This window comes from Rhodamnia argentea, chromosome 10, assembly GCF_020921035.1.
Source record: "Rhodamnia argentea isolate NSW1041297 chromosome 10, ASM2092103v1, whole genome shotgun sequence".
Lineage (NCBI taxonomy): Eukaryota > Viridiplantae > Streptophyta > Magnoliopsida > Myrtales > Myrtaceae > Rhodamnia > Rhodamnia argentea.
Window position 1 is genome coordinate 18,663,022 of NC_063159.1, and position 27,861 is coordinate 18,690,882.

Sequence of the window (27,861 nt, forward strand, 5' to 3'; positions counted from 1 at the left end):
TCTTGAATAAAGTAATTTGCAAGTTAAAATTGACCCGAAAGTTATGATTGGTAAGGCTTGAGAGTGTCTATGATAACTGTAAGCTTAGCAATCCATTAGATTTCATTTGGGTGATTCACCTCTAGAAAGGTCACGGTATACTATTATCGTTGTGGCTGAAATTTCAATAGAATAATAGCTTTCAATTTGAATACAATAACGCAATCTTCCCTAGATAACCTGTGAATTCCTTTTGGGCATTCCACTGCTATTGTTGGGTGTTGTCTCCAACAACAACAAACGGAATTCCTCATGCCCACTTCGGAAGTGCGCACTAACGATGAGTCACAAATTGGAAATTTAAAGAGGCGTTGGCACGAGGGAATCGTTTGACTTCAAGATCAGTGGCTGCGTTGGGAAGGCGTTTTCCCTGTGTTTACTTTGGCGATGATCTTGTTCAGATATTTTGAGAATGCGAATCTTGTTCCCTTGTTTCCACCATCTTTTCTATCGGCCTGGCCCCACTAGGTGACAGATCTAGCTTCGGGGAAAGCTAGCGAGGCCAACCCTCGCTGGCCTCTACTGAGACTCGCCTTGGCCGGATTCCGGCGAGATCGGCCCTTGCCAGATTTTGGTGAGGTCGGGCTTAGCAAGATCCGGCAAGGGTGAGCCTCGCCGGCTCTTGACTTATGGCCGATCGTGGGCATCGAGAAGGCAGGCGACCAAGAAGGAAGAGGGGAAAAAGATTAAAAAGCATAAAAATTATAAAAATTATTCACATCAATACTAGCGGTGCTATGTTAACCGGCCGGTGTCCGCGTCGGCGCTGGCCGGCTAAAGTTTGGCCGGATGAACTGAATTGTCAAAAATGTAAACAGTTTAAAACTCAATTGGCCAAAAAAAGAAGAAGTTTAAGACTGAATTGACATAATTGCGATAGATTGAGAATTTTTTTGGTAATTATCCCACCAACACGTGCAAGGCACAATGTGATTTTCGACTACAGAGGAAAAATAGATGGCTTGGCCGACTTCCTTATTTATGGACTTAATCTTATATATCTAAGTTCTGGGCCTCCTTGCTTAGAATAACATTGCAGTATGTGTGGGCATATTACTATTAAATGAAAATGCTCTTAATATGCTGATGCAAATTGATAGTATTATTGTTAAGGGTCGGGGTCGATCCTTAACTTTCTATGCAATAAAATGACTAAATGGGTTGTTAAAATTTAGGTGTCACCAAAGTTATGGTAAAAATGACAATTGTAAAAAAATAAACCTAAGCCTATTGCGTTTTTGCCAATTCAGTCCTAAAACTTTTAGCTTTTGTCAATTAAGTCGTAAACCAATTGCATTTATGCCAATTTAGTCCTTAATCTTTTACATTTTTGCTAATTCAGTCCATCCGGCCATCTTTGACAGGTCGGCGTTGACGTGGACCTGCCGGCACCGACGAGGCAATTTTGAATTTTATTAATTTATTGATTTTTTTAATTTTTTTAATTTATTTATTTTTCTTTTTATTGTTCATCTTCTTCCTCCTTCCTCGTTGGCGATCGACTGGAGGTCCTTGCTAGCCACTAGCACCGCTGCTGCTGGGTGAGTTCAAGCCAACCCCATGGCTGGGGCAAGGCTCGGCCTCGCTAGATCCAAGCGAGGCCGACCTCGCCTAGTCATGGCATCACAGTTGCCGTCGCTGGGCGAGCTCGCTTCACCCAGCAATGATGAAGCCATGGCTGGGTGAGGTCCAGCCTCACCATCGCTTGGCTGTGGCGCCCAGCTGGAGATGGGCTTTCATTCGTCTAGCCATGGCGCCCAGCCAAAGTGATTAGAAACTGCTATTTTTTCAAAAATTGGTCAAAACACGTTAAATTGGATCGATTTCGAGTTAGTCCCATCCGTAGTCTTGCCAACAAAATAACATTTTTCGCGCAAACATATGATGTTCTTTGGACAGGTCGTGTCGGAAATCGCTAGCTTCGGAAGGGGGCATGGTTGATTTGGATCCCGTTTAGGTTGTCTTCTTACCAGAGAGCGTTTTGGGTAAAAGGGCTGACATTAGACGTGCCAACCTCCCATGGGCAAGCCTCAGGCGAACTCCATGTCCATCTTCTTTCTTGCATCAAACGGTTTACATGCTGAGAGATAAACCGGCTTTTCTGCACATGACCGAGTTCAAGAATTAGAGGATTCTCAAGAAATCATTTCATTGCGACTCGACCTCTAAGGCATTACACTGAGCAAGCATCGATTATACAATATCGTGTTACTATTTACAAACTGGATAACTTGGATTTGGCAATCAATCGATTACATCTACAGTAATGAGGAACGAGGAAGAAGATGAACAGTAACAAGAAAAAGAAATAAAAGGAAGAAAAAAAAAAAGAAACACAAATTTTAAAAATATGAAAATATTATTAAAAATGCCTTGTTTGTGCCAGCCGACCAAAGATGGTTTGATGGATTGAATCGAAAAAAATGCGAAAGTTTTAGGAGTGAATTGGCACAAAAAAAAGTATAAGACTAAATTGACACAAATGCAAAAGATTTAAGATTGAATTGAAAAAATTAAAAAGTTTAGGACTGAATTGGAAAATGGGTAATAGGTTTAGGATTTTTTTGATAATTCTCCCCATGTGTAGATGCTCCTAAATTAGCAAAGTATAAGTTAAAGCCGCCCAAAAATTCAGCATCCCCGTAATCAATAGGGAGTTACTAAAACAACATTGATAGGAGCCCTAAAATTCTAGTGCGTCTCTCTCATTTAATGGACCCCCACCAAGATTTCACCAATACATGAGGTCCAGCAAACAACACCCCCTCAAAAATAAAGAATTCTGCTTTTGACATGAATTTGATGATTTTACTTATTGAGATCCAAAAATCATCATCGACAATCAAATTTCCCCCATAAATCTTTCGTACCCTTTAAATGTACAAAAGGGGTATCCTTAATTCTGGTTAAGGGCACACCTCCCATATCTAAGGTCATCAAACTATAATAACAAGAAACACAATCAAGATCAAATCGGCAATCCATTCTGAATTGTTTAGTTATTTTCATTTACATACGGTAAAATCATTTGACATGTTTTTAGTTTATTTATGCATTTCTAGATAAGAAACCTATAATTTTTTTGGAAAATTTCAAATAAGAGCCTGAAGTGCTTTTATTTTTTTAAATAAGGATTTGAAATGCCCTTATTATTTCAAGGAAGGGTCTGACCAAGAATATTTTCGTCATTTATTTTTTCCCCTTTTTTTCCTTTCATTTTTGCTGGTGGTCGGCCACACCGGTCATCGGCAAGGGCACGGGCGAGGGTTGTCGGCCCCTCTCCGGCCGCAAAAAAGAAGAAGGAAAAAACAAATGGACATAAATAAATAAAAAAGGAAAAAAATTAAAATTGATAAATAACGAGAATGTCCTTTGTCGGACCCTTCTTTGAAGTAATAATGCTCTTATTTGAATTAATGTCCACTTCAAGTCCTTATCTGAGAAAATGAGGACATTTCAGGCCCTTATTTGAAAATTTTTCTAATATTTTATTTGACAACGATTTTATTACTAACATCTGTCACGCCACTAGTTATTCTTCCATCAGTTTTATTACTTCATGATATTTGTCATTCACAAGTCATATAGGTACAATAGATGTCAAGCAGTTAGAACTAATCAAAGTAGCACGTTCACTCCTTTAAAACATTAAATAAGCCTACTCTCCATTCATAATCATATCGTTAGTGTTTATGAGAAGAAAGAAAATTCTAATTATTAAAAGACAACAAAAACTGTGAACTCAAACCAAAGGACAATTTTAGAAATATGGCAGTACTGTATTGTTCGTAATTATCAACGTTCTAACCTCTTTATGGTTTAGTGGACGAGTTGCAACTTCAACCGTTGTACTCCAACGTGTCCGAATTACGTTGTTTCATCGTTGGTCTAAGCTGACCGGATCTTCTTTATCGCTATACAATCGTTTTCTTTCCAATTATTTCTCCAATATAAAATATTCGACATATGTAGCACAATAGCGAAGATAACCACCACAGACATTTATTATCCAATTACGTTGATCAGCCACAGCAAAAAGCACGGAATAGCATGTGCTTCTCCGGCGAATTTTTATGCAGCTCGTACAACGCCCGTCAATAGAGCTTCCGGGAGCCACCCCAAAAGCTAATAATAAGCACGTAAGATTATAGGCTCTCTCCAACAGCGACACCCTTCGTCAGTAATCCATCCCTAATCGAGGGGCACAGGTTCGAATAAAACCGTCACAAGATGGTCCTTGGTTTCATTGTCGGGAAGGCCGTGTCCGTCTCCGTACTGGTAAAAGCACTGAGAAGCTCGCGCAAAGTTCGGACAGGCACCGAGGAAAGGCCCGAACCCAGGAAACAGGTAGTCCTCAAAGACGTCTCTGTTCATCTGCTTCCAGGCCTCGTGCACCATATTCCTGACGTGCTCCCGCGCGGCCTCTTCCGAGCGCCTGTTTCATTCATGTAGCACTCCAGCGCCTTGAAGTTGTCTCCTCGTGCCAATTCATGCTGAGCATGGACGGCATTGGTGTTTTACAGACATAAGTCTCGAGAGTTCGTGTCAAATATATAAGAAAGAATAATGCGTAATTACGAACATACTTTCTCTTCATAAGCTAGTATTTAGAAGGAGAAGGTCAAACGTCAAAGTAAGTTACCGATGAGGTGCCGAGATCGTTGTTGAGTCGAAGGATTTTGGCAGAACAGTGCATGACTCTCGGGATTTTCGACACGTAATCAATTCCCTCTTCTGTCAACTTGTGCGTGGTTAGGAAGTAGCTGCCCAACAGCATGATCAGCCCGCCGATTGAATCCACCGATACGTCCATGTACTCCTTTAGTGTTGGTTTAATGCCCTTGTTGTACCAACTGACCTCCTTCATGTACGCCTTGCATTGATCCGCCCACTATACGATGGCAATTCGAAAAGTTCGTCAATGACCAAGTCGAGGGACGTCCTTCTCTTGTACTTTTTCGGATTCTCAAATGTTTAAATAGAAGTTTCATCACGAAAGTTGGAAGTAGGAAAGTGAGTTGCCCCTACACGGGCTAGAAATTAGATTTAGCAAATCGAGATTACCACTTTTCGCATGTAAGGAATGGTGTTGATTCCTAGCTCTCTCATCGTCCAATACCCAATTTCATTGGTCGTGTTGTAAAAGGCCATGTAACTATCCCTTATTGTTGGGGGAAGCTTGTCGACGTCTGTGATGTCCCACCTAGATAAGATATCACCATTTCAACATTTCGTAAATCTTACCATTGCTCGATACGCTCTTGGTAATAACAGTGAAGGTTAATGGGTACATCGCCCAAACCAATCAATTATATAGAGGGAAAAATAGCTAACATAAAAATTGATAAGCTCATAATGCATCAGATAATTTCTTTCAGAGACTAATCAATTGCTTATTTTTTTTTCTTGGCAGCACTAGTTACAAGGGAGAATGATGATGATAATCATGTTGCACTAACCTGACAACGAAATCTGTTAAGAGCTCAAGTTCTTCCAGCGTCCCATACACATCATAAACGTCATCGATAAGGGTCACCATAGAAACGAGCTTCGTCGTCATTTCTCTGAAAGCTGTATATTGAGGTTCGAAAACCATTGCACAACACCAGAAATAGTGTTCCACTAGCCTGTCCCTAAAGAAGGTCATCTTGTTCGCGCCAAGATCAACCCACCACCTGAGAGAATTTGCCATACAATGACTGAGTCGATCTAAATGTGCTCCTATATCGTCGGTGGTCCTTGCATGAATTTATATCCTCACGTCAAATTCATCTATGAACTACATATAGAGTGATTGCGTATACCTTGCCATATTGCTAACTTCCTTCTTGTGGACTGATTGCACTAAATTGAAGTCTAATTTAGCCAATCGTAGCAGAGAGGGGATCATGTCTTGCTGTTTCTCGTACATGTCCATGAACCACCGAGCCTCCAACCTGTTTGGCCTCCAGTGGATCGGCATATCTAATGCATGACTCACGTGGCTCGCTAGTATAGCGGGAATTTTGTCGAGGTTTAGATCCTTCAGATGCTTAGAAGCAAAGTTCCTCGCCTCATCAAGTATGGTTTCACCTTCCAATCCATGAAAAGAAGCTTCAAAAAGACTGAGAAGCCCCTTCACATCCTTATTGAGCGATTCGTCGAATGTGTCCGTCTTGTTCATAAATTTTTGGAACACGTCTATACGTACAACAAAAGGAATGGTAAGGTAAATTTTGATGCATCAACATGATTCAAGAAAAGGGTAACTGGAGGCGACTACCTTGTGGTACGTTGTATCCATGCTGTCTAAGTAGCCGGAATCGAAGGGAGGCGGCATAGAGATCGTCCCAAAGCTGAGCATCTTTGGTGCTGTTATAGATGGAACTCAGAACGTTCTTGATCTCTGTCTCAAAATGGTATCCTAGCCCTAGTCTTTGAACCACGTCAATGAATTCGAGCTTGGCCACCTGGTTCATCTCCCTGCCGAATAGACCCCTGACTTCTTCCTTCAACCTCTGGACTTGCTCGGTATAGTCCTCTTCCTAGCCACGTGAAAAATTCAAAAAAAAAAAAAAGAGAGAGATCTTAATCAAACTTATTGTTCGAGCAGAGTCAAATATTACCTCTCGTAAACAGATCGATTCTCATTTTATTTGCAAACACATTTGAATAGGCATAGTTGAGCTCTTTGCCTATATGTTGAGAATATTTCATTTCGACCAGGTTAGTTAATATCTCCTACAGAATACTATTGGGGAGTTGGTCGTATATTTAATAGAGTGGCATTGGATGAACGGCTAAATTCATAGTACTACGTACGTCGAACGCCATATATAAAGCATATACAAAAGTACGCAAGAAGTATACACCCTTATATTTTATTCAAGATACAGTTTTCTTCTGTTTCTACGTCATTTTGGATGTTGTGGACTCTATCTCATCAATGTATAAGGAAAGTAGGGAAAAGTCCCCATACGATCGTCAACCTATGTTGTTTTTGTTCTCAACATGGTCCTTGAACTTAAAACTTGTACCGAGTTTCCCACATCATACTTTCATCCGGCATTGACACGCGCATGAGCTTCAATTTGCCGGAACCGTAGACCAAGGAAATTTGATAGGAAATTATTCCACAAGTCAAGAACAAAACTGGAGAAGGGATACAAATTCAGGATCAAATGTGAACATTTTCCATAGAACCTAGCCAGGCTAGGTATCGTGGTGAACGAAAAAGAATCCCTACCGTGTAATCAACCTTGAGCGACTGTACAAACCCATAGTCCCATACATTAGGTTTCCAATTCGCCGAACGTCTCGTGATCTCTTGATTTTCGATCGTCATAGCACATGTCAGAGATCTGGTGCCGGAGGAAGCGGCAGCGCCGGCGGTGGAGGAGCACCGAGGGTGTCTAGAGAGTAGGAGAGAGGGCTGGTTATGGCTGATTGAGGAGGGGACGAAGCTTGTGAACAAAGCAGGAAGAGCCATTGCGAAATTTTGTTGCAATCTCTTAGTAAGTCCAACCACCCTTTATATAGGTGGTGTTGTTGAGCAGCAGTCATGGAAAAAGTTTTATAGCCTTCGACATGCGATTATTATTAGATTGCATAAACAAGAATTTCGACCATTTTTTTTTCTAAAATAAGTCAATAAAACCTGTTGTCCCCTAATAATATCATTGTAATTAGAGATCTCTGTGCTTTGGAATTACTCAAAAATCCCTAGGGTTATTAGCAATGGTAGACAAAGTAGCAGTAGTTTGAAGGCCAAATATCATTTGAAGTCTAGAACTTTTTACTTTTTCCTTTATAAAAAATAGGGAGAATTATCCAAAAAAATCCTAGACATAGTGCACGGCGCCATTTTAGTAGTGAAATTTCAATTTAGCTAATATAGTCCGACCTTTTGACGATTTTATAATGTAATCCTTCTGGTTGTTATAGCTCCAAAATCGCTAACCTGGCCGTCGACTATCCTACGTTTGTAATTTTTTTTTTAATATTCTATGATCTTTTTACAATTTTGTTAATTTTGCGTAGGCCATTGCCAAGTCCCCATAGGCCCTTTCGAGAAGATTAACAATGGAAAAAAATAAAGAAAAGAAAAGAAACAAAAAATTCATAAATTAAAATCAGAAATTTGAAAAAATTGCAAAAATCATCCACTGCAGTGCTAGTAGTACCACATAGGACAATCAAAGCTGACTGGATGGCCACCTTAGCTGTTCCTAACCAAAATGGGCCGAATGATCTAAATTGGAAAATAGTCAAAAGGCTAAAGACTAAATTAATAAATTGAAAAGTTCAGCACTAAATTAGCCACCATTAATTAGATTTCGAAATTTTTGAACAATCATTTGTCAAAAACAGTGTCTAATATTATAACACAATCTCCAGGAGACCCTTGAATTAATTTGTTTTCCTATAAAAAGTGTTCTCCGTTAGTCGGCATATCGTTATGCCTGCCATCAAAATGCTTACAATGCAAATTTTATCGCGAAATAATAAACAACTAAATAAAATATCAATTTCAAACAAGGAAAAAGTCACGAAAAATTTCAAACTATGTCCACTATGATACATTTAGACTAAACCTTATTTGTGACATAAAAAATCCCAAATTATGCTCGTTGTAATACATTTATCCTAAATTTTTTCTCGTGATATAAAATACTCCAAGCTTGCAGCCGCATGACACATTTACCATCTATCAAGTTTTCGTCGGATGATTTTCCAGCCAAAATTGCATAATTTGTTATTCACTTAAACTACGTAAACGCCATGGCAATATCGTTTGCCTTCCATCGTCTATGCACATTTTCAACGGTGCTAACTTGAAGGTCGTTTCCAAAACCCGCAAAATCAAGGGTAGCACACAACTGTTTATGGGACACACAAACCCTAAATAAACCAAAAGCTAATGCCCCCAAAATTCAGCCGCCTCTAATTGATAGGGCGTAGCTAATACAAAATCAATCTACGTTTGGTTAGGGTGGCTCGGAATCATGGGACACTTCTCACGTTCAAACTAGACCGCACCAAACTCCCTTTCCCTGTACGTGTTGTCGTACAACGCCCTCAAATAGAAAATCTGCTTTCGACATGAACTTAAGAGTGATGAATCGGCAAGTCGTCGTACATGAATGAGCTATAATGAAGCTACGATTACTAACTCGTTGAACGAACGGGGTCCTCTACCTTAAGTCACAATCTTAATGGGTCGGATCTAGGACAATCCTCCATTTAGTGAAATCACATCTACTACAGATAATGAGATTTCATCTCAACTTTCAAGTATTTCATAAAAGAACGCGGCGTATGGCTTCCAAATGGTCCCCTCTTTTAGGGTGCGCATGAAATCGCTTCGATTTCTCATTTCTCTGCCGAAACCCATCTCGGTAGAGAAATGTGTTTGATAAAAACCTGATCGAAATAGAAATTCGTTTGGTAAAAAAATTGACTTACGGTAGGATTTTTCACTTATGGCAAGATTTTTTACTTCTAACAAGATTTTCGGCCAATTTTGAGAAGTAAAAAATTTTAAATTCTCGGCTCCAGAATCACTTTTTGGACCACACCCGCCTTCGCCGACCATTGCCCACCCACGCCGCCCGCCCGCCCCGCCAGCGCCCGCCCGCCCTCGCCGGCAGACCCACCACCGGCCTCCCACCACCGCCTCGACCGCCGCCGCCAACCACCGCCGTCGACCACCCACCACCGCCGCGACCTCCACCACCGTCGTGACCGCCGCCGCCGGCCGCCCACCACCGCCCGTCGGCTGCCCACCACCGCCGGACCGCCGCCCACGCCGGCCGCCCACCACCGCCCGACCAGTCGCCCACGCCGGCTGTCCACCGGCCACCGACCACCGCCGCGCCAACCGCCGACCATCGCTGCGGTGCCGACCACCTCCGCCGCCGACCACCGCCGCCGCCAACAACCGTCACCGCCGACCATCGCCACCGCCGACCGCCGCCGACCACCACCGCCGCCACCAACCATCGCCGCCGTCGACCATTGCCGCCGAAAATTTTGTTAATAATGTTCCAAAAATAGAAATTTTCAACGGTTACCAAACGAATTTTTATGATTAGAAGTCAATCTAGAGTACAAGTAGAAAAATCAACTTCTACTTTTGATGAGAAGTAGAGAAATCAATTTCTGATTAGAAGTTGATTTCTTGGTCGAAGGTGATTTCATGCGCACCCTTAGCTTCCATCTATAGCAGCTAAGGGTGCGCATGAAATCACTTCTACTTCTGGATTTCTCGCCGAAGTCAATCCGCGGGGAAATTTGTTTGGTAAAAACCTTGCCGAAGTAGAAATCCGTTTGGTAAAAAAATTGACTTATGGTAGGATTTTCAACTTCTGGTAGAATTTTTAACCTCTGGCAAGATTTTTTGCCAACTTTGAGAAGTAATTTTTTTTTACTTCTCCACCTTAGAATCACTTCTTCGATCACATTGACCTCCACCGACCGCCCATCGTCGCCCGCCCGATCGCCGGACGCCGGCCGTCCACCACCGGTCGCCGGCCGCCCGCCGCCGACCGGCCGTCAAAGATTTTGTTAATAATGTTCTAGAAGTAGAAATTTTCAACCATAATCAAACGAATTTTTCTGATCAGAAGTTAATCTGAAGTAAAAGTAGAAAAATCATCTTTCGCTTTGAAGGAGAAGTTGAGAAATCAACTTCTGGTCAGAAGTTGAGAAATCAATCTGAAGTGTTACCATGCGCACCCTAATCTGTCCCAAAAAGGGGGAAAAAATCTATAGCGGCCGTTAGAGATTCGACATGCCGACAGAAATATACTATACGCCTCTCGGATTTAGGTGATGTAAATTGGGAGCAGATGAAAAGACGCCGCATCACTTCATAGGTTGCTTCAGTAAAGTGAAAAAAGATCGGGCAATATTGGTTTTCCATGTCAGCCAAAGGCCATTCCACCCACCGATTAGCACATGCCCACAGGGTTCTCACTTGTAAGACATTTTCAAAATTTCCTTTTTGTCTCTCGATTCCCCTCTCTTTCCCCCTCCGTTAATCTGGAAGTAGGCTTCTCCCTCATCGCTTCCGCTTGTCTTTTTTGGTAAAAGGACATCTCAAGTGTTAATATTTATGTACGATATTTATTTTGATATTAATATTTTTTTGAATCATTTAAGTAATAATTTTTTTTAAAAATAATTATTTAAGTGCTAACTCTAGTAAGGTCGTCGAAATTTCTTGCTCTTGACAATAAAGTGATCGTTTTTCTCTAATTTAGCATTAAAGTGATGGTTTTTTGGATTACTTAAGTGACAATATTATTGAAAAATAATTATTTAAGTACCAACTCGAGTGAGGTCACCGGAATTTCTCGCCGTTGGAACTAAAGTGGTAGTTTTTTCTCCAATTTGACAATTAAGTGATCAAGAAAAAAATATTGACACCAAAGTGAGCACCGTACATAAATATTGACACTTGAAGTATCCTTATGCCCTTTTTCTACACTTTCCTTGTACGTGGTGTCCTACAACGCCCACAAATAGAAAATCCACTTTAGATGTGAACTTAAGGCTCGGTTTTTTTATTTTTTGGTCTGAACTTAAGGTTCCATTTATTTTGCAAAAAATGAGTAGTATTTTTACTAAAAATGATGGTATGTATTATTAAAATATTTAGTCAATGAAAAATATTTTCATCATCGATAACAATTTGTATATAAACATTTGCATAGACAATGAAAATATTTTTCGTTCATCAATAATTACAAGCGATACATAAGATTATTATTTTTTATAATAGTTTTGAAATCACTAATTTTCCACGAAACAAACGGAATCTAAGATTGAGAAATCATAATGAAACCGCAACCGGTTGTTACATGAATGAGCTCTAAGTGAAGCTTCAAATAAAAATTCGTTGAAATTTTAATGGGACGGAATCTAGGACAATCTGGTGAAATTACATCTACTACAAATATTTCAAGTATCCCCATAAAAGAGCACAAATTTTGGCTGCCAACCCAAATAATCCCCCTCTTTTAGCATCCATCCATAGCAGCTGGCAGAGATTCGACATAGCGACAGAATTATATCATACGACTCTCGGATTTTGGTGACATAGATTGAGGGCAGACACGGTTTTGGGCTTTCTTTTTGGGCCTTTTCCCGTCACATGTCACGTCAGATTCGCGACCAAATAACATACCACGTCATGCTCCATTCACTGATTCCCACGTATGCATAGGGTCCCGGGCATAAGACATTTTTTGAAATTTCCATCCTTCACTCTCTCCGTTCCCCCTCCGTTACTGTGGAAGCAGGCTTCCTTTGCGGGCGCTCTCTTCCTCTTTGCTTCTTCTTTTTCCTCGCTTCCTCGGTCGGCCCTTTGAGCTAAGCAAATCATCTCTCTCCGACAAGGGCGATCACGATCAGACTGTGAACTCGCTCCTTCAACCCTCGCTTCGGCCAATCTCGGAATGCCCCACTCATTTTCGATCTCTTGAGACCCCTCCTCTCTCGCAGCCCACCCACCGCGGCCCAAGATTCCAAGCCTCCGCTTCCAAAACCTCGAGCCCAACAGCCTCCAACTAGGCCCAGATCGTGCAATTTGTTTTGTTCGTCCTGCCCGGGGTCGATCAGGCCGAGGTCTCCGATGACATGGTGCTTCCCGGTTCGAACATCGTGGTCGGACCCTATGCGGATCTTGTCCAGATTAAGAAAGTGGCGTTCGTGAAGAGCAGTGGGAGGTCCATGGACTGTCCCAAAGATGGGAGGCCCGAGTTTGTCATTCTGGATCAGTCATGCGCCGTGAACATATTTTTTTTTTATGAAACTTTTTATTATTTTACTATTTTTTTTTTTTTGCTTTTTCTTTCCTTTTTCCTTTGGCTGGTCGCCAAGTTTTGGCTCTAGCCGACGACCGGCTAGAGGCGAGGGCCAGCGAAGTCGGCCTCCCCTACCACCGGCGAGACTCGACTCTCTCCGGGTCCTAATGCGAAAAAGATATTTGAGCGAAAAATTCATTTGTTAAATGCAATGAACAGAAATACAATCAGCAATTCCTTACCAAAAAAAAAAAAAAAATACAATCAGCAATTACGTAATCAGCCACAACGCTAAGCACGGAATAGTATGTGCTTCTCTGCCGAATTTTATGAAGCTTGTACAAACACCCATCAATAGAATTTAAATTACAACAGTTTCAATATCTTGGAGATCACAGAGCCACCCCAAAAACTCATAATAACACATAAGATTGAGGGCTCTATCCAATAACAAGACCTAGGCGAATAATGCATCCCCAATCGAGGGACACAGATTCGAATATAGTCGACACAAGATGGTCCTTGGTTTGGTGACCAGGAAGGCCGTGTCCGTCTCCACACTCGTAAAAGCAATGAGAAGCTCGTGCCACGTTCAAACAGGCACGAGTGTTGACACCTAAATTTTGACTAACCTTTTCAATCATTTTCGCAAAAAAAAAAAATTATTAGAGCTAATCTTTTAGTTCTAGCAAAAATAATTAAATCTTTTTCATATTTATTTTTAGCATTCATGCATTTGCATTTGGACCAACGGTGGACAGACTTAAACGTGCGATTTCTAAGATTTAGTAAATTCAAAATTGGTCTAAGCCGAGAATTGCATTGAATTTTTGCTCGTATTAACCACAGTCCACATTTATCATGAAGACCAAGAAAAGAACATGACTGGTTTGTGTATAGGGAGAATATTTTCAATGGTCAAAAGTGGAAATAAAGGGAATCGTGCAAAAATTTAATTCTTAAGGCCCAATCTTATTCTGCATGAAAATGAATGAGATCAACCATGATTCTGAGAGTGGATTTCCTCATTCATTAAATGACAAAAGCAATGCAACCAGCCAAAAATTGAGCGAAATTCGATCAACATTAAGAGGAAATTGAGGCATGATTTTCTGGCACCAAGCAGATTATACTCGGCGTATTTGGCGTATCTTTCTCAATCAAAGAATTAAAAGACGCGTGAATGGAGAAAGAAACGGGGGCAGGTTCAGTCAATCAAAAAAGATATTTGGTTGGAGTGAAGGGCAGTCACTCGGGAAAGTGTTGCGCGTCGAAATCCTTCGACATGGCTTTTTTGGTTATGGGTTCTAGGCCCAAAATGACTATAGCCCAAAAAGGGTTACTTACGCGAGAATCTTTTATCGAACTTAATCCGTTCGTTTTCGAAAAGGAGTTCGGGTCGATTTTGGAATGAGAGAATGTCAAATACAGTAGATTGACACAAAAGGCGCGTTACAAACAGATTTTCAACAACTTCGACGGTCCAATATGTGCAATAGTAGCAGTATGTAACAAATTTCGACACGACCACTGGAGTTAAATCGACAGGATCGGGAGATGATGTAGGACACAATGCTGGAATTTAATCGACAGCTTTGGACGGAGGATTGTAGGACACAATACCGGAATTGAATCGACGGTCTTGGACAAGATGGGTGAAGGGTGCAATACCGGAATTTAATCGACAGTACTAAACCTAGTGAGTAGACGTCGGAATCTAATCGACGACACCTAACTCTGGATATGATACTCGCCGGAATTGAATCGACGATGGGGATCTAAAAACTATAGCTAGGCTAGGCTAAAGGCTAAGAGCTAGTTGAAAATGCAAGTGTTTTGGGTTTGTTGTGTGTGTATCTTGCTACTGCGAGGTATTTATAGGCAGGCTCTTTGGTAACCGCTGAGCGGTTTCTTCCTTTGGCCCCACACTTTGCCCTTTTCCATAAGCCACGTGGATGACGGTTTCCCAGTCTTCGCGCCTTTTCTTTTTACCTCGTAGGGATTACCGCCAACCGCTTCGATCGTGGCGCCCTTCCGCGCGCTTTTCTTGCTCTGGAAGGAAGTGGCGCCAGAATTTACCCCAACACGTGGCACCTTTTTGATTGGCACGTACCTTGCTTCAGTGTTCCTTCCTGTAGCTGATTATCGCTCATTCACGTGCTTGTCACGAGTCTTTCTTGAATTATTTTAAGTGTCAACAGAAAGATATATGCATGATCAGCCGACACGGAAAAAGAAATCAACTCCTGCCATGTGTGGATCTCATCTTTGCATATAGAAGGAGGTCGTGTTCTGCACGAAAAGAGAGAGGGGAAGAAGGGGGAGACACTTTCTTCATACACGGCTAGATGAAATCAGAGCAAAGGTGAGGGAAGCTGGTTTTCTTCCCTGGCGCTTAAACACGAAGAGAGCGCGGAGGTCATTAATTGAGGAATGGTGGCAAGAAGAAGTGGACATCATGCCCAGCGAAGGGAGTCTTGCTACAGATTCACGTTATAGGCCTAAGAATGAATACACATGGCCACAAAAAGTTCACGCTGAAAAGAGAGAAAAGTATTCCTGGTGGTTCCTGTTCTCTCACGACCGAAGACTAAAATTCTGGTGTCTTGCGGACAAGCTGATCGTCTCAACTGGTGCCGTTCGTTGTCGCCCTCCCTGCTGCAATGACACCTCTGGATCTTACTTCAATACTTCGGATAGCTACGACAACGCTTGAACCAGCAAAGAGCTCGACATTGTGCGGAATCGCTCAACGATTTCGTTATGCTTGAATTATTATTATTTTTTTTTTGCAGGTTTCCCGATGAATGTCCAGAAAGTGGTCAACCAATCGCGGATCCGAGCCATCGTCAAGTCTCCAGCTACGATTTTAAGAAGATAAGTCAGAAGATGGGTGGTGTTTGAAGTTGGGAAAATGTCTCGATCATCGTGCTATATTTTGGTGACCACTGTGCACGTCCACTAAGCTCTTAGTCAAAGTCAGTACCCCCATTGGCCCTATCATTCTTACGTGCCACTGAGAGTTCCTCCGCCGGCGTCGTTCGTGAGTCGCACCAAGAGGAGCTGAGCCCTCCGCGGTCGACGGTCCGTGATCCGCAAGGTCTACGTTCAACTTTGTAAGATTATCTCGAGCATATTCGAATTAGATAAGAATGTTATCCTAGTGATAATTTGTTTTCTAATTTGAATTGTCTAGATATTATCCTATCTTTTGGATATCTAATATATTTATTTTTACAAATATTATTGTCAAATTTTTTAAAAGGATGTAAATTCTTATTGATAGGGATAATATAATATTATCCTATTGTTAAATGTGGTGCATTATCTGTAGTTCTTTTATTTGAATTGCATCATATCATATCTTTATCTTGATTATTTGATTTTTTTTATCATGATATAATTTGCACTTAAATAAATAATTTTAACCTGTCTTGTTCCTTCGGAATATCTATAACAATGCACGCAATTTGACTTCTATTTTGAAGTATAATCGTGCTCGAATATACATGAGAATTATATATCAAATCCTCTATTTCAAGGGGCGGATTGATAATTCCAAAGAATTTCATAGTTTGCCCTATGTATATAGGGGTGACGGTACTTCTATATTTAATTCATTTTTTCGGCCCTAATGTAAGGGTACGTTACGAATAAAACCGGAATTTAAGGTGTATTATGGGTAAGATTGTTTATTTTTGTTTAAATTTTTGTGTTTTTCCTATTCAATTAAATTTCTTAAAAATACCAAAAAGATGACTAAATCACATTGTTTATCATCTTTTGCATAAAAATAACATTTAAGTTTCTTAAGTTGTAATTAATGTTATGGTTGTAATTAATGTTATGTTCACTTTAGCATAGTTTTTACCATCATTTTTTATAAATCCGAAAATTCACAAAAAATACCAAAAATATCATGCATAACATATTGTTTAAAATCATACTTGCCATGTCGTGCGTGTCATTCATGCATGTTTTTGCCATGTCATTTGCATTACCATGACACCTAACAAGAGAAAATCCTAAATCATCAAATCAAGAATTTTTCATGAAAATTGGTACCGAATTAATGTAACCAAATCCCCGAACACTTAATCTCTAGATCGTAGGAATAAAATAGTTCATAAAATAATTCTCCGTTCATCTTCTTCTAGGTCTCGCGCACTAGATGCCTAATGTGTTATCGCGCGACCTCTTCCGGAGCTCGCGGTTTCATTCATGTAACATTCTAGCGCCTTAGAGTTGTCTCCTCGTGCCAATTCATGCTAAGCATGGAGGATAATCATGGGTTGCAAACATAAGTCACCAAATTCTTCTTGTATATGTGTCTGAGAAATAAAAAAAATTTGCACATCACTGTGAATATTCTGGTATTGTGCAATTTTCATAAGGGAATATTCATGGTGAAAGGACAACAAATGGGAAGGCCAAATCCATCTCCATATTGGTAAAACATATGAGAAACTCGTGCCATGCATGCCTAATTGCGGGGCACGGGTTCGTATATAGCCGACACAAGATGGTCCTTGGTTTTGCAATTGGGAAGGCCGAATCCATCTCCATATTGGTAAAACATATGAGGAACTTGTGCCAAGTTCAAACAGGCACCGAGAAAAGGCCCGAATCCAGGAACTGGGTAATCCTCAAATGCGGCTCTATTCATTTTCTTCCAGGTCTTGCGCACCATATGCCTAATGTGTTTCCGCGCGGCCTCCTCCGAATAGCCAGTTTCATTCATCAAACACTCTAGCGCCTTGAAGTTGTCTCCTCGTGCCAATTCATACTAAGCATGAACAATATTGATGGGTTGCCAACATAAGTTCAAATACTCATCTCACATATGTATTGAAGAAATAAAAAAATTAAAATGAAGAACAATATAAAAGTAAGTTACCGATGATGTACTGAGATCATTGTTGAGACGAAGAATCTTGACAGAACAATGCACGGCACTTGGGATTTTCAACACGTAATCGAGTCCCTCTTCCATCAATTTATCCGTGGCCAGGAAGTAACTAGCCAACAGCATGATCAGCCCACCGGCTGAAGCCGCCGCAACGTCCGTGTACTCCTTCAGCGTTGGTTTAATGTCCTTATCGTACCAATGGACCTCCTTCATGTACGCCTTGCATTCATCGGCCCACTACAAGATTAAAATTGGAGAAGTGTGTAAATGACTAAGTCGAGGGACGTTCTTCTCCGACATTTTTCGGATTCTCAAATGTTTAAAAAGAAGTCATAATCAATGTTAGAAGTAGAAAATGAAAAAGTTGTCCAAAAAATCATAAACCTATTATATCGTGGCCAATTCAATCCTAAATCTTTCGACTGTGCAAAATTAATCCTAAACATATTTACAATTTACCAATTTATCATAAACCTTTTGACGATTTATCGATTTAACATTATGGATAATTTTGGCTGAAAATCACCGACGTGATGGTCTAGTGAGCGCCGACTATCTTACGTGGCACGGTCAACGTTGACGTGGACAATTTTTGCAATTTTAAAAAGAATTGTATAAATTATTCATGTGACATCCTGTAATCCGGCTCGTTTTGAAGCCTTGAATAAATGAAAAGTCTCATCGATGTACTTCAGTCGAATCTCATTCGGAATTGATCCCTCTCAAGTAGACTAACCAAATGGGAATGACTAGCTAGGAAAATCAAATACGTGGACCTAAGAACTTGGTCATGGACTGACTCTTTGGCCATGAAAATTGTTGAGGAAATATTTTGGACCAATGTAGGCCGATCCTAGAATAATTAAGGAACGATTTGGATAATACCCAACGCTTGGATCACGGGTGATTCCGTTCGACCTCGTGTGGGTTCCAAACGTCCCTGAATTATTTTCTAACGATCGTGTCCATCGGGACTAGTGATTGACCCTCACAATTGATTGATAACCAAGGTCGCCATGGCTCGAGTAATTCTTAAACGTGATTTTAATCACGGGTTGATATGCGTAACTCCTAAAAGCCGCCCGTTAGTTTGAGATACGCTGAAAATTCTATTGATCGAGATTGATCGCGAATCGAGCTTGAATTTGACGTCGGACCTTCGGGGGTTTCAATAAATAAAAATTTTGGACGTTTCCTCATCCTGGGTGCAATTCCTTCGCGGTTCGCCCCAAAGAGGTTCAGAAAAAGTAGATTTGGACTAGATATGGGAAATGACCCATTTGCCCTCGAAAAATACCCAATTTTTCACTTGGAACGAAGGGTATTTTGGTCATTTTCCCTTTTGGCCGAGATTGATTAGTCAATGTGGGGAGAAAATTATTTTTCCCTCTTGACTTTGTGGGCATAATTAATTATTCTCAACTTATATTATTTATTATTAGGTCTTCTTCCTCCTCATTATTTTCAAGAACCCACTCTCTCTCTAGCTCACTTTCTCTCTACCTCATACTCCCTTGGCCGAACTCTCTCTCTCACACCCTCCATTACTGAAAATTCTTCAAGCCTTCTTTGGTGTTGCTTTGGAGCGCTTGAGTCGCTAGATCGTCACCGAGTCGCCGGCCGTGCAAGGATCAGTTGGAATCGCCGCTTGTTGACACCCTAAATTTTGACTAAACTTTTCAATCATTTTTGCATAGAAAATTAGAGCTAATCTTTTAGTTCTAGACAAAAATAATTTAGCCATTTTTCATTCATGCATTGCATCAGCATTTCCCTGGATTGGCGGTGCGAGATCGAGCTTAATTTGTCGGGCGATTTGGACTTAAACCGATGGGCAAATTTTCTAGCAATTCATGGACATATGTGCCGAAAATTTAAAACTATTTTGGAGCTTATATTTTAGAAAAAAGGCTTTATCTAAAATGCTAATTATTTGGAAAAAGCCTAATTAAGCTCACAATTGACACGAAAAATTCGACTAGCCCATCTATAGGGCTAGGCCAAAATTTTCAGCTCATTCAAGGATCAATTTGTGCAATTACACCCTTCGGGACTTAATTCAAGTTATATTTTGAGCCCGGGTTTATTTTACAAAAATTAAGAAACTTTGGGCACTTGATTTGGAACACTTTTATCTATAAATACAAGTGTTATGCCTAGGGTTGAGGGGGGGCCAATAAAATTCCACATACGGCAGATTTTGGTGACGGAGGGAGAGGCGTCGCTCATCGTTCTGAGCATACAAGAGGCCACTTTTATTGAATACACGGAAACGGTGAGAAGAGGCAACGCAAGAAGAAAGCCGGCGCAAAAAAGTTCACAGGCGATTCTCAAAAGCACGCCATTGGAGAATAGAGAGAGCACGAACGGGGGCCGTTCTTGAAGAGAAAAATAAATATAATATGGGAAGAAGGAAGATAAACGGTGGGACTTTGCCTCATTGTGCCAAAAACTTGATAAAGGAGGATGCATGTAGGGGACGTTGGGGGAAGCTTTGATTGTTCTTTTTGTTGTTGTTTACTCTCCACCGCCCTGCTTCATCAAGTCCACGCCATCAATTCCGGAACAGCCACGATAAGAGAGGTGAGGAGGGGACAAAAAAGTAAGTTTATTTTCTGACTTTCTGGCAGGTTACACATGGACGGACAAAGGTTTGGAAGAAGAGAAGACTTTGACCAGTCACTTTCCTTTGGGGTTCAATAAGACGCGCACAAAAAGAAGCTCCTGTGTAGGCCAGAGACCGTGGCCTCCCACTTCGAAGACATCCACGCTTGAACACACGAGAGAAGACGAAAGGAAGGTGTTCATGTTTTGTAGCCGAGGTGCTCTCGTCTTTATTTTATTTTAATTTCTACTTGTAGGCGAAGAACTCTACAGATTCTCGAAGATGGTCCATCGCATCAATAATGCACGTGGCCTATCCTGATTGCGAGTCTACTGCTGGACGTCCATGAACATCTCTAGGAACCACAGCCAGTTCACTATCCAGCCGCTGAGTCCACCACCGTCGACGTCGATCTTTCCCTCGTGGTTCCCAAATTTTATTTTACGACCTCTTAACCATGAATTTACGTTATCTATATCATCGTCAAAAGTGGTAATCAACGGTCCAGTGGTTCCCTCTTGGTTACTTAACTGATCAATATGGCTGTGGGTTTAGAATTGTTCTTCTTTGATCTTTAATCACGAAGGCTTCATGGTCTCCCGCTTTTTTTTTTTTTTTTTCAATGATTATTCTTGTCTCGAAGATGTTTCCCTTTACTTTAATTTTGTTGACAGGTTCTCAAGAGTTCACGGCACAACAAGAGTGGAAGTTGGTGAGGAACTTGGAGATTGATTGTAACGGTGGAAGTTATCTTCTTCCCGAAAAATCTGCATGGGGAGAGTCAGTGAAACATATCGTGGAGTCCTATCGCCTTTCTAGTTCCTGCAGCGACGTAAACCAGTCACTCCGTCTGTCCCCGAGCACTACCGAAGCCGTGAGCTTCCTCCCGTCGTTCGAGCCGCAATCTACACGTCTTGTCCGAGATTCAAATTTGGCAATCCGATTGGCCTCCTTTTCGATTTGGGTGTTCAATCTTTGAACAAAGTTCGAATTAGGAAATCGCAATCGCAAGATAAGGTAAAATTCTATCCCTTGAATGTTAAGATTATCTTGTTTTCCTAATTTGATTTATTTGAATTATTCGAGCATATCTACAAGAAAGATTGTTGCTTAATCATGCATGTTTGAAGTTTCTGAATAAATCTTGAGATGTCATGCTTATCTTTTTAGAATTCCTGGCATATTTTGTGGTAGTTTTATTTTGAGAAATCTTGATCTTGATCATACTCGATAAGATATTTGCATTTTCTCAAAATTTAAGTATATCTTCGATCAAACTTAAGGTTTTCAGAAATATCGAGCATATCTTTTTGAATTGGGATAATTATCAAGATATTCATTGAAAATCTTAAGATAACTTTCCTAAAAGATGTTGATATCCTTTGTGGATAGGAGCTTATCTCCTTGAAAATTCTAGAATCCTCTAAGGATTTTCGGAAGTTTAATAAATATTTGCACATCTTTAAACAAAACTGCCTATAATGTATGCTCCCTGGTGCCTAGTCCCGTCGGAAAATTAAATCACACGCCACGCCCATGATCTTATGGGATGGGATGGTGATTTAAATATAGAAATTAGTATTCTGCCCTTTGGCTAGAAGGGACGTTGTATTTCTATATATTTATCCGCATACCGGCTCGAATCTTCGAGGATGTAGCGGATAAAATCTCGCTACGGCCCGGATCTTCGGGAATGAGAAGATTTATCGGAAAATCAGATTTAAAGGTATATTATGGGCATTGTTGTTTAATTTTGTTCAAATTCATCTGCTTCAATTCAAAAATTCGAAAAAGTAAAAAAAAGGGAAAATTCGAAAATAAAAAAGGGAAATCAAAATCACAAATCATCAATCGGGAAAAGGCATTTTCATGAAATTTGGTACCGAAAGGGTGTTAATTAAAAATTAACATAACCAAGTCTCCGAACCCTAAACCTCTGGTTAGCAAAAAATAAAGTATTCTCCCGTACTTTGTTTAGGTATCTAATCTACCTACCAAAAAAGATTAGTGGCTGCTCCTAAATTAAAAATCAAACCTAAGTTGCGAATTGGTAGGGCTTGGGAGAGTCCGTATTAGGTTAGTTAATTCATCTAATTAACCTAATAATCCATTAACCTATAAATTAATTTTTAGGTCGCGACACCGCTTGGTTCAGGCTTTTCCTCAACCGTTCAACGGAGGTTTTGCGAGTTTTTGAGGTAGGATTGTTTCTAAACCTAAATTAGGTGACTAGGCTGCTAAAAGACCATGAAATTGTGAATTTTTGATGAAGAAATTGGTGAATTTGAGGGTGAAATTGTGCTGGCCGAAAATTGCAGATTTGGAGGAGAGAGAAAGCTTGTTCTTGCATGAATAGTAAAGTCAAGAAGATAATTGTTGGTCAAAGTTTAACTATGGTTACTTTATGTCTAACTATGGTTACTTTATGCTATTTATTAATCATAGTTAGGTTAGTATTTGACTCTAGTAAATTTTTGAACCATGGTTAGTTAATATGTTAACTATGGTTACTTTTATGTGACATAAAGTTGTTATGCCATGGTACCAATTAAATGTGGCATGATTACTATAGTTTAATACTATAGTCGTAAATTAATTATATGTTAGAAAATTATTATTGTTCGGCCGTGATAAATTTCCAAGTTAGTATAATTTTAATGGCACGTGATTTATAAATTGCTACGTTAGCATAATATGGTCGCATGGCATGGATTGGATACTATGGTAATATTAATTGATCGGGTAGTCTAAATTAATATTTGGATTAGTGTGAATTAATCGGGTGATCCCGAATTATTAATTCTCTAACGTGAGTGAATCACGTGGTCCCGAACTATTCTGAGAAAATGTGAGGGTCGTATTCAATCAAGTCGTCGAGGCCAAAGTGAGCCGTATTCGTCGATTGTTTGAGACCGAGAAAGTATGAAAGTCGTGTTCAATTAAGTCGTCCGAGACCAAAGTGAGTCGTGTTCGACTAATTGTCCGAGACTTAATCCGGTCGTGTTCCTATGTGTCCGAGACCGAGATTTATGGGTCGTATTCCTTTGTGTCTGAGACCCTGGTATATATATAGAGCCGTGTTCCATAAAGGTCCGAGGCTCAACGTTATGAACTTGTGTGATGGCGGTGGAGTAACGTGAAATATTCTGGAGTGACGTGAAATATTCTGGAGTGACGTGGAATATTTTTGGAGTAACGTAGAATATTCTGGAGTGACGTGGAATATTTTTGGAGTAACGTGGAATTTTTTTGGAGTAACGTGGAATATTCTGGAGTGACGTGGAATATTTTTGGAGTAACGTGGAATATTCTAGAGTAGCGTGGAATATTTTCGCAGTAACGTAGAAATTTTCGGAGTAATGTGGATATTTATATTATGGCCTGATGTGTTAAAAACGGGCCCTGGAGCACGTAGAGTATTTTATTGTCGGGCGAGGCGTGGAACCCCGAGACGGGAGTAACGTAGAATATTTGAGAAGGTGTGAGAATTTTCGGAGAAAGAATGGAATTTTCTGGAATTTAATTGTGAATTTTTGGGTAAGAAAGAGGGATTGTTGGAATTTTTTTTCAATGAAAATGTGTCTGGAGGCACTAGCGACCTGATTTAGGGTTAGAGACTTTCCTATCGAGATTTTATCTCACCCTGTCATGGGTTCGTTGTTTTTCGGACCCTCCGCCTCAGCCATGAGCGTTCCGCCCCGAAGTTTGGGATTCCTCGGGACATGGATACGCAGGTGACAGAGTATCCTGTCGAGGAGAATTAAGTTTACTATAGATATGCAACTACAGTTTGGGTAGATACCGGAGAGCTATCTTGGAAGCCTTAGACCTACGTGGCATGGACTTATCGCCACGGAGACCTGACCGTGGGACCATTGAGAGGTTTCGATATTCCCTTTAATGGAGTCGGAGAGTATGATCCTGCGAATGCTGCACCCCGGATGGAGAGGTGGTGAACCCCGATGCTGCACCTGAAGTTTTGGCGCCCGACCCCGTAGCTGTGGTACTGCGAAGCAGATGGCGAAGTTGTGGAGCCTTCGGATGCCGAACAGTCTCGAGTTAGATGAGGCCGAGCTGGCAGCCCGATATGGGATTGTACTTGGGTAGCGAGGACGAGGACGAGGATTAGAGTAGTTGGCCTCATAGTTTTTGTAGCATGTTGTATTTTGGTTGTATAGTGGGCTTCAACCACGTGTCTTTTGTTATAGGTGGTCACGGGCTTGTACGGTGGGCCCCTGAAGCCCTAGGTTTGACAGTTTGTAACAACTATGTATATATGTACATATGTGTGTTTTTACCATCCCAAGTTATCGTAGTTTTGTTGGTTTTCTGTACGAGGGTTGTTGTTGCTTCCGCATGTGTTGTTTAATTTTGTTGGCTTGAGGATCCTGGAGAAGCGTACGCAAGCGAGGCCAGGTGGGATGTCGACGGTTCGTAGGGTTCGGGTCGTGACAATTCACGTCAATACCGGCCTTCTGCCAGCCGTCCCATGTGGGACAGCTAGTGTCCACATTAGCAATTTTCGGCCCAAATTGATCGAAACGACTAAATTGACAAATTGAGGGCTACACCTAAATTGATAAATCGTCAAAAGGTTTAATATTTAATTGGCACAATTGAAAGGTATATGAATGAATTAACCGCCGTACAACAGGTTTATGACCTTTTGGACAATTATCCCATTGAAAAATCAGTTGCCCTACAGGGGTTAGAAATTATTAAGTGGACTATTTAGCAAGTCGAGATTACCACTTTCTGCAGGTGAGGGATGGGATTGATTCCTCGCTCTCTTATCATCCAATACCCAATTTCGGTGGTTGTATTGTACAAGACTTTGAAACTTTCCCTTATTGTTGGAGGAAGATTATCGGTGTCTGTGATGTCCCACCTATATAAGTTATCACCATTTCAAAGATCCTATAAATTTTACCATCACTCGATATGCTTTTCAATAGTGACAATGAAAACTAGGGTGTACCGTTACTTCCCAAACCAATCAATTACATAGAAGAAAAACAAGCTGACATAAAACATTATATGTCCAAAACACATTGAAGAATTTTACTACTTATTATATAACTTTATTTTTTTTCTCCATCACGTTCATGGACTAATTGATTCCGTCTTTTTTCTTGGCAATAATAGTTAGAAGAAAAAATGATGATGGTGGTGGTACTACGCAAACGTGGCAATGAAATTTATTAAGAGCTCAAGTTCTTCCGGTGTTCCATATACATCATAGATGTCATCGATAAGTGTCACCATAAGTGTCACCATACAACCGATCTTCGTATTCATTTCTCTGAAAGCTGTATATTGAGGTTCAAAAGCCATTATACTACTCCAAAAATAGATTTCCACTAGCCTGTCCCTAAAGAAGCTCATCTTGTTTGCCCCAAGTTCAACCCACCACCTGAAAAATTTGTCAATATGATGACTTAGTCAATCAAAATGCGCTCCTACGTTGCCAGATTGCATCTATGAGCTATAAAGTGGTTGCATATACATTGCCAGATTGCTAACTTCCTTCCTGTGGATTGACTGCACTAAATTGAAGTCTAATTTAGCCAATCGTAGCAAGGAAGGGATCATGTCTTGCTGTTTCTCGTACATGTCCATAAACCACCGAGCCTCCAACCTGTTTGGCCTCCAGTGGATCGGCATATCTAATGCATGACTCACGTGGCTAGCTAGTATAGCGGGAAGTTTGTCGAGGTTTAGATCCTTCAGATGCTTAGAAGCAAAGTTCCTAGCTTCATCAAGTATGGTTTCACCTTCCAATCCATGAAAAGAAGCTTCATAAAGACCGAGAAGCCCCTTTACATCCATATTGAGCGATTCGTCAAACATGGCCGTCTTGTTCATAAATTTTCGGAACACATCTATACGTCCAACAAAAGAAAACAGTAGGGTAAATTTTGATGTGTCAACATGATTCAACAAAAGATTAACTAGTAGCGACTACCTTGCGGTACGTTGTATCCATGTTGTCCGAGTAGCCGGAATTGCAGGAAAGCGGTGTAGAGGCTGTCCAAAAGCTGAGCATCTTCAATGGCATTGTTGATGGAGCTGAGAGCGTTCTTGATCTCCATCTCGAAATGGTATCCTAGTCCTAGTCTTTGAACTGTGTCAATGAACTCGAGCTTGGCCACCTGGTTCATCTCCCTGTCGAATAGACCCCCAACGTCTTCCTTGAACCTTTGCACTTGCTCAGTATAATTATCCTCCTAGACATGCGAAAATTTCAAAATTCAAATATAAAAAACGGGATCTTAATGAAAGTTAATGCATAAGCAGAGTTGAATATTGACCCCCGCCGTGGCATGGCAAGTCGGCCTCTCCGGCCACCCCTCCGGCCGGTCGCCGGACTATGGCAACCGGCTAGAGGTGGGGTGGGGTGGGGTGGGGTGTGGTGGGGAGGGGGAAAAAAAAAAGAAAAGAAAAAACATAAAAATATCATAAAAAATTCAAAAATATTAAAATATTCAATTGCCCGTCGGCCGGCGTCCACGTTAGCTCCAGCAGGCCAAAATTTGCCGGATGGACTGAAATGACACAATTACAAAAGTTTTAGGAATGAATCGGTCAAAAAAAAATTTAGGACTAAATTGATATAATTGCAATAGGTTTAGGACTTTTTTGGTAATTTTCCCGTTGCATCTCCTATAGTTTCTTTGTTGGGTTGGTCATATATTTGATAGAGTGGCAATTGGTGAATGTGTAAACTGATATTTCATATCGCGAATGTCATATATAAAACATATACAAAAGTGCACACGATCCCGAACTTATGTTGTTTTTGTACAACCAAGTTCTTGCTTCGCCCCCGTTTAACTTAGCTAGGCTGGTTTTGTAAGGGATAAATTGTCCAAAAAGTCTTAAATTTATTGTGCGCCGGCCAATTTAGTTTTAAAATTTTTAATTGTATCAATTTAGTCATAAACCTATTATACGGCGGTCAATTAAGTCCTAAACTTTTCAATTGTGTCAACTTAGTCCTAAACCTCTTGAAATTTTATCAATTTAGTCCTAAACCTATTTATATGGATAATTGGCCGAAAGGACTATATTGACAATTTATCAAAAGATTTGGGATTGAATTGGGAAATCGTCGAAGTGTTTACGAATAAATTGGCATAATTGTAGTGTTTATGATTAAATCAGCACAATCGAAAGTTTTATGACTGAATTGACCGCTGTACAATAGATTTAGGACTTTTTGAACAATTTTTTCGATTTTGAGTTGAAAAAGAGAGCAAACAACCATTACCGTGCAATCGACACTGAATGACTGCAAAAAGCCATAGTCCCACATGTTAGGTTCCCAATTCGCTGAACGTCTCACGATCTCTTGATCTTTAACCGTGGAAGCGCATGTCACTGGTCGGGCGCCGGAGGAGGCGGAGGAGGGGAATGAGGAGCGAGGGTGTCTAAAGAACGAGGGAGAAGGTTGGCTATGGCGGGTTGAGGAGGGAAGGAAGCTCGTGAAAAGAGCAGGAAGTGCCATTGTCCAAAATTTG

The 27,861-nt window shown here is 40.7% G+C and overlaps 1 pseudogene; it reads right to left on the reverse strand.

The window, feature by feature from the left end:
* Positions 1 to 4,020: 4,020 nt before the first annotated feature.
* Positions 4,021 to 27,861, reverse strand: LOC125312646 (annotated as a pseudogene).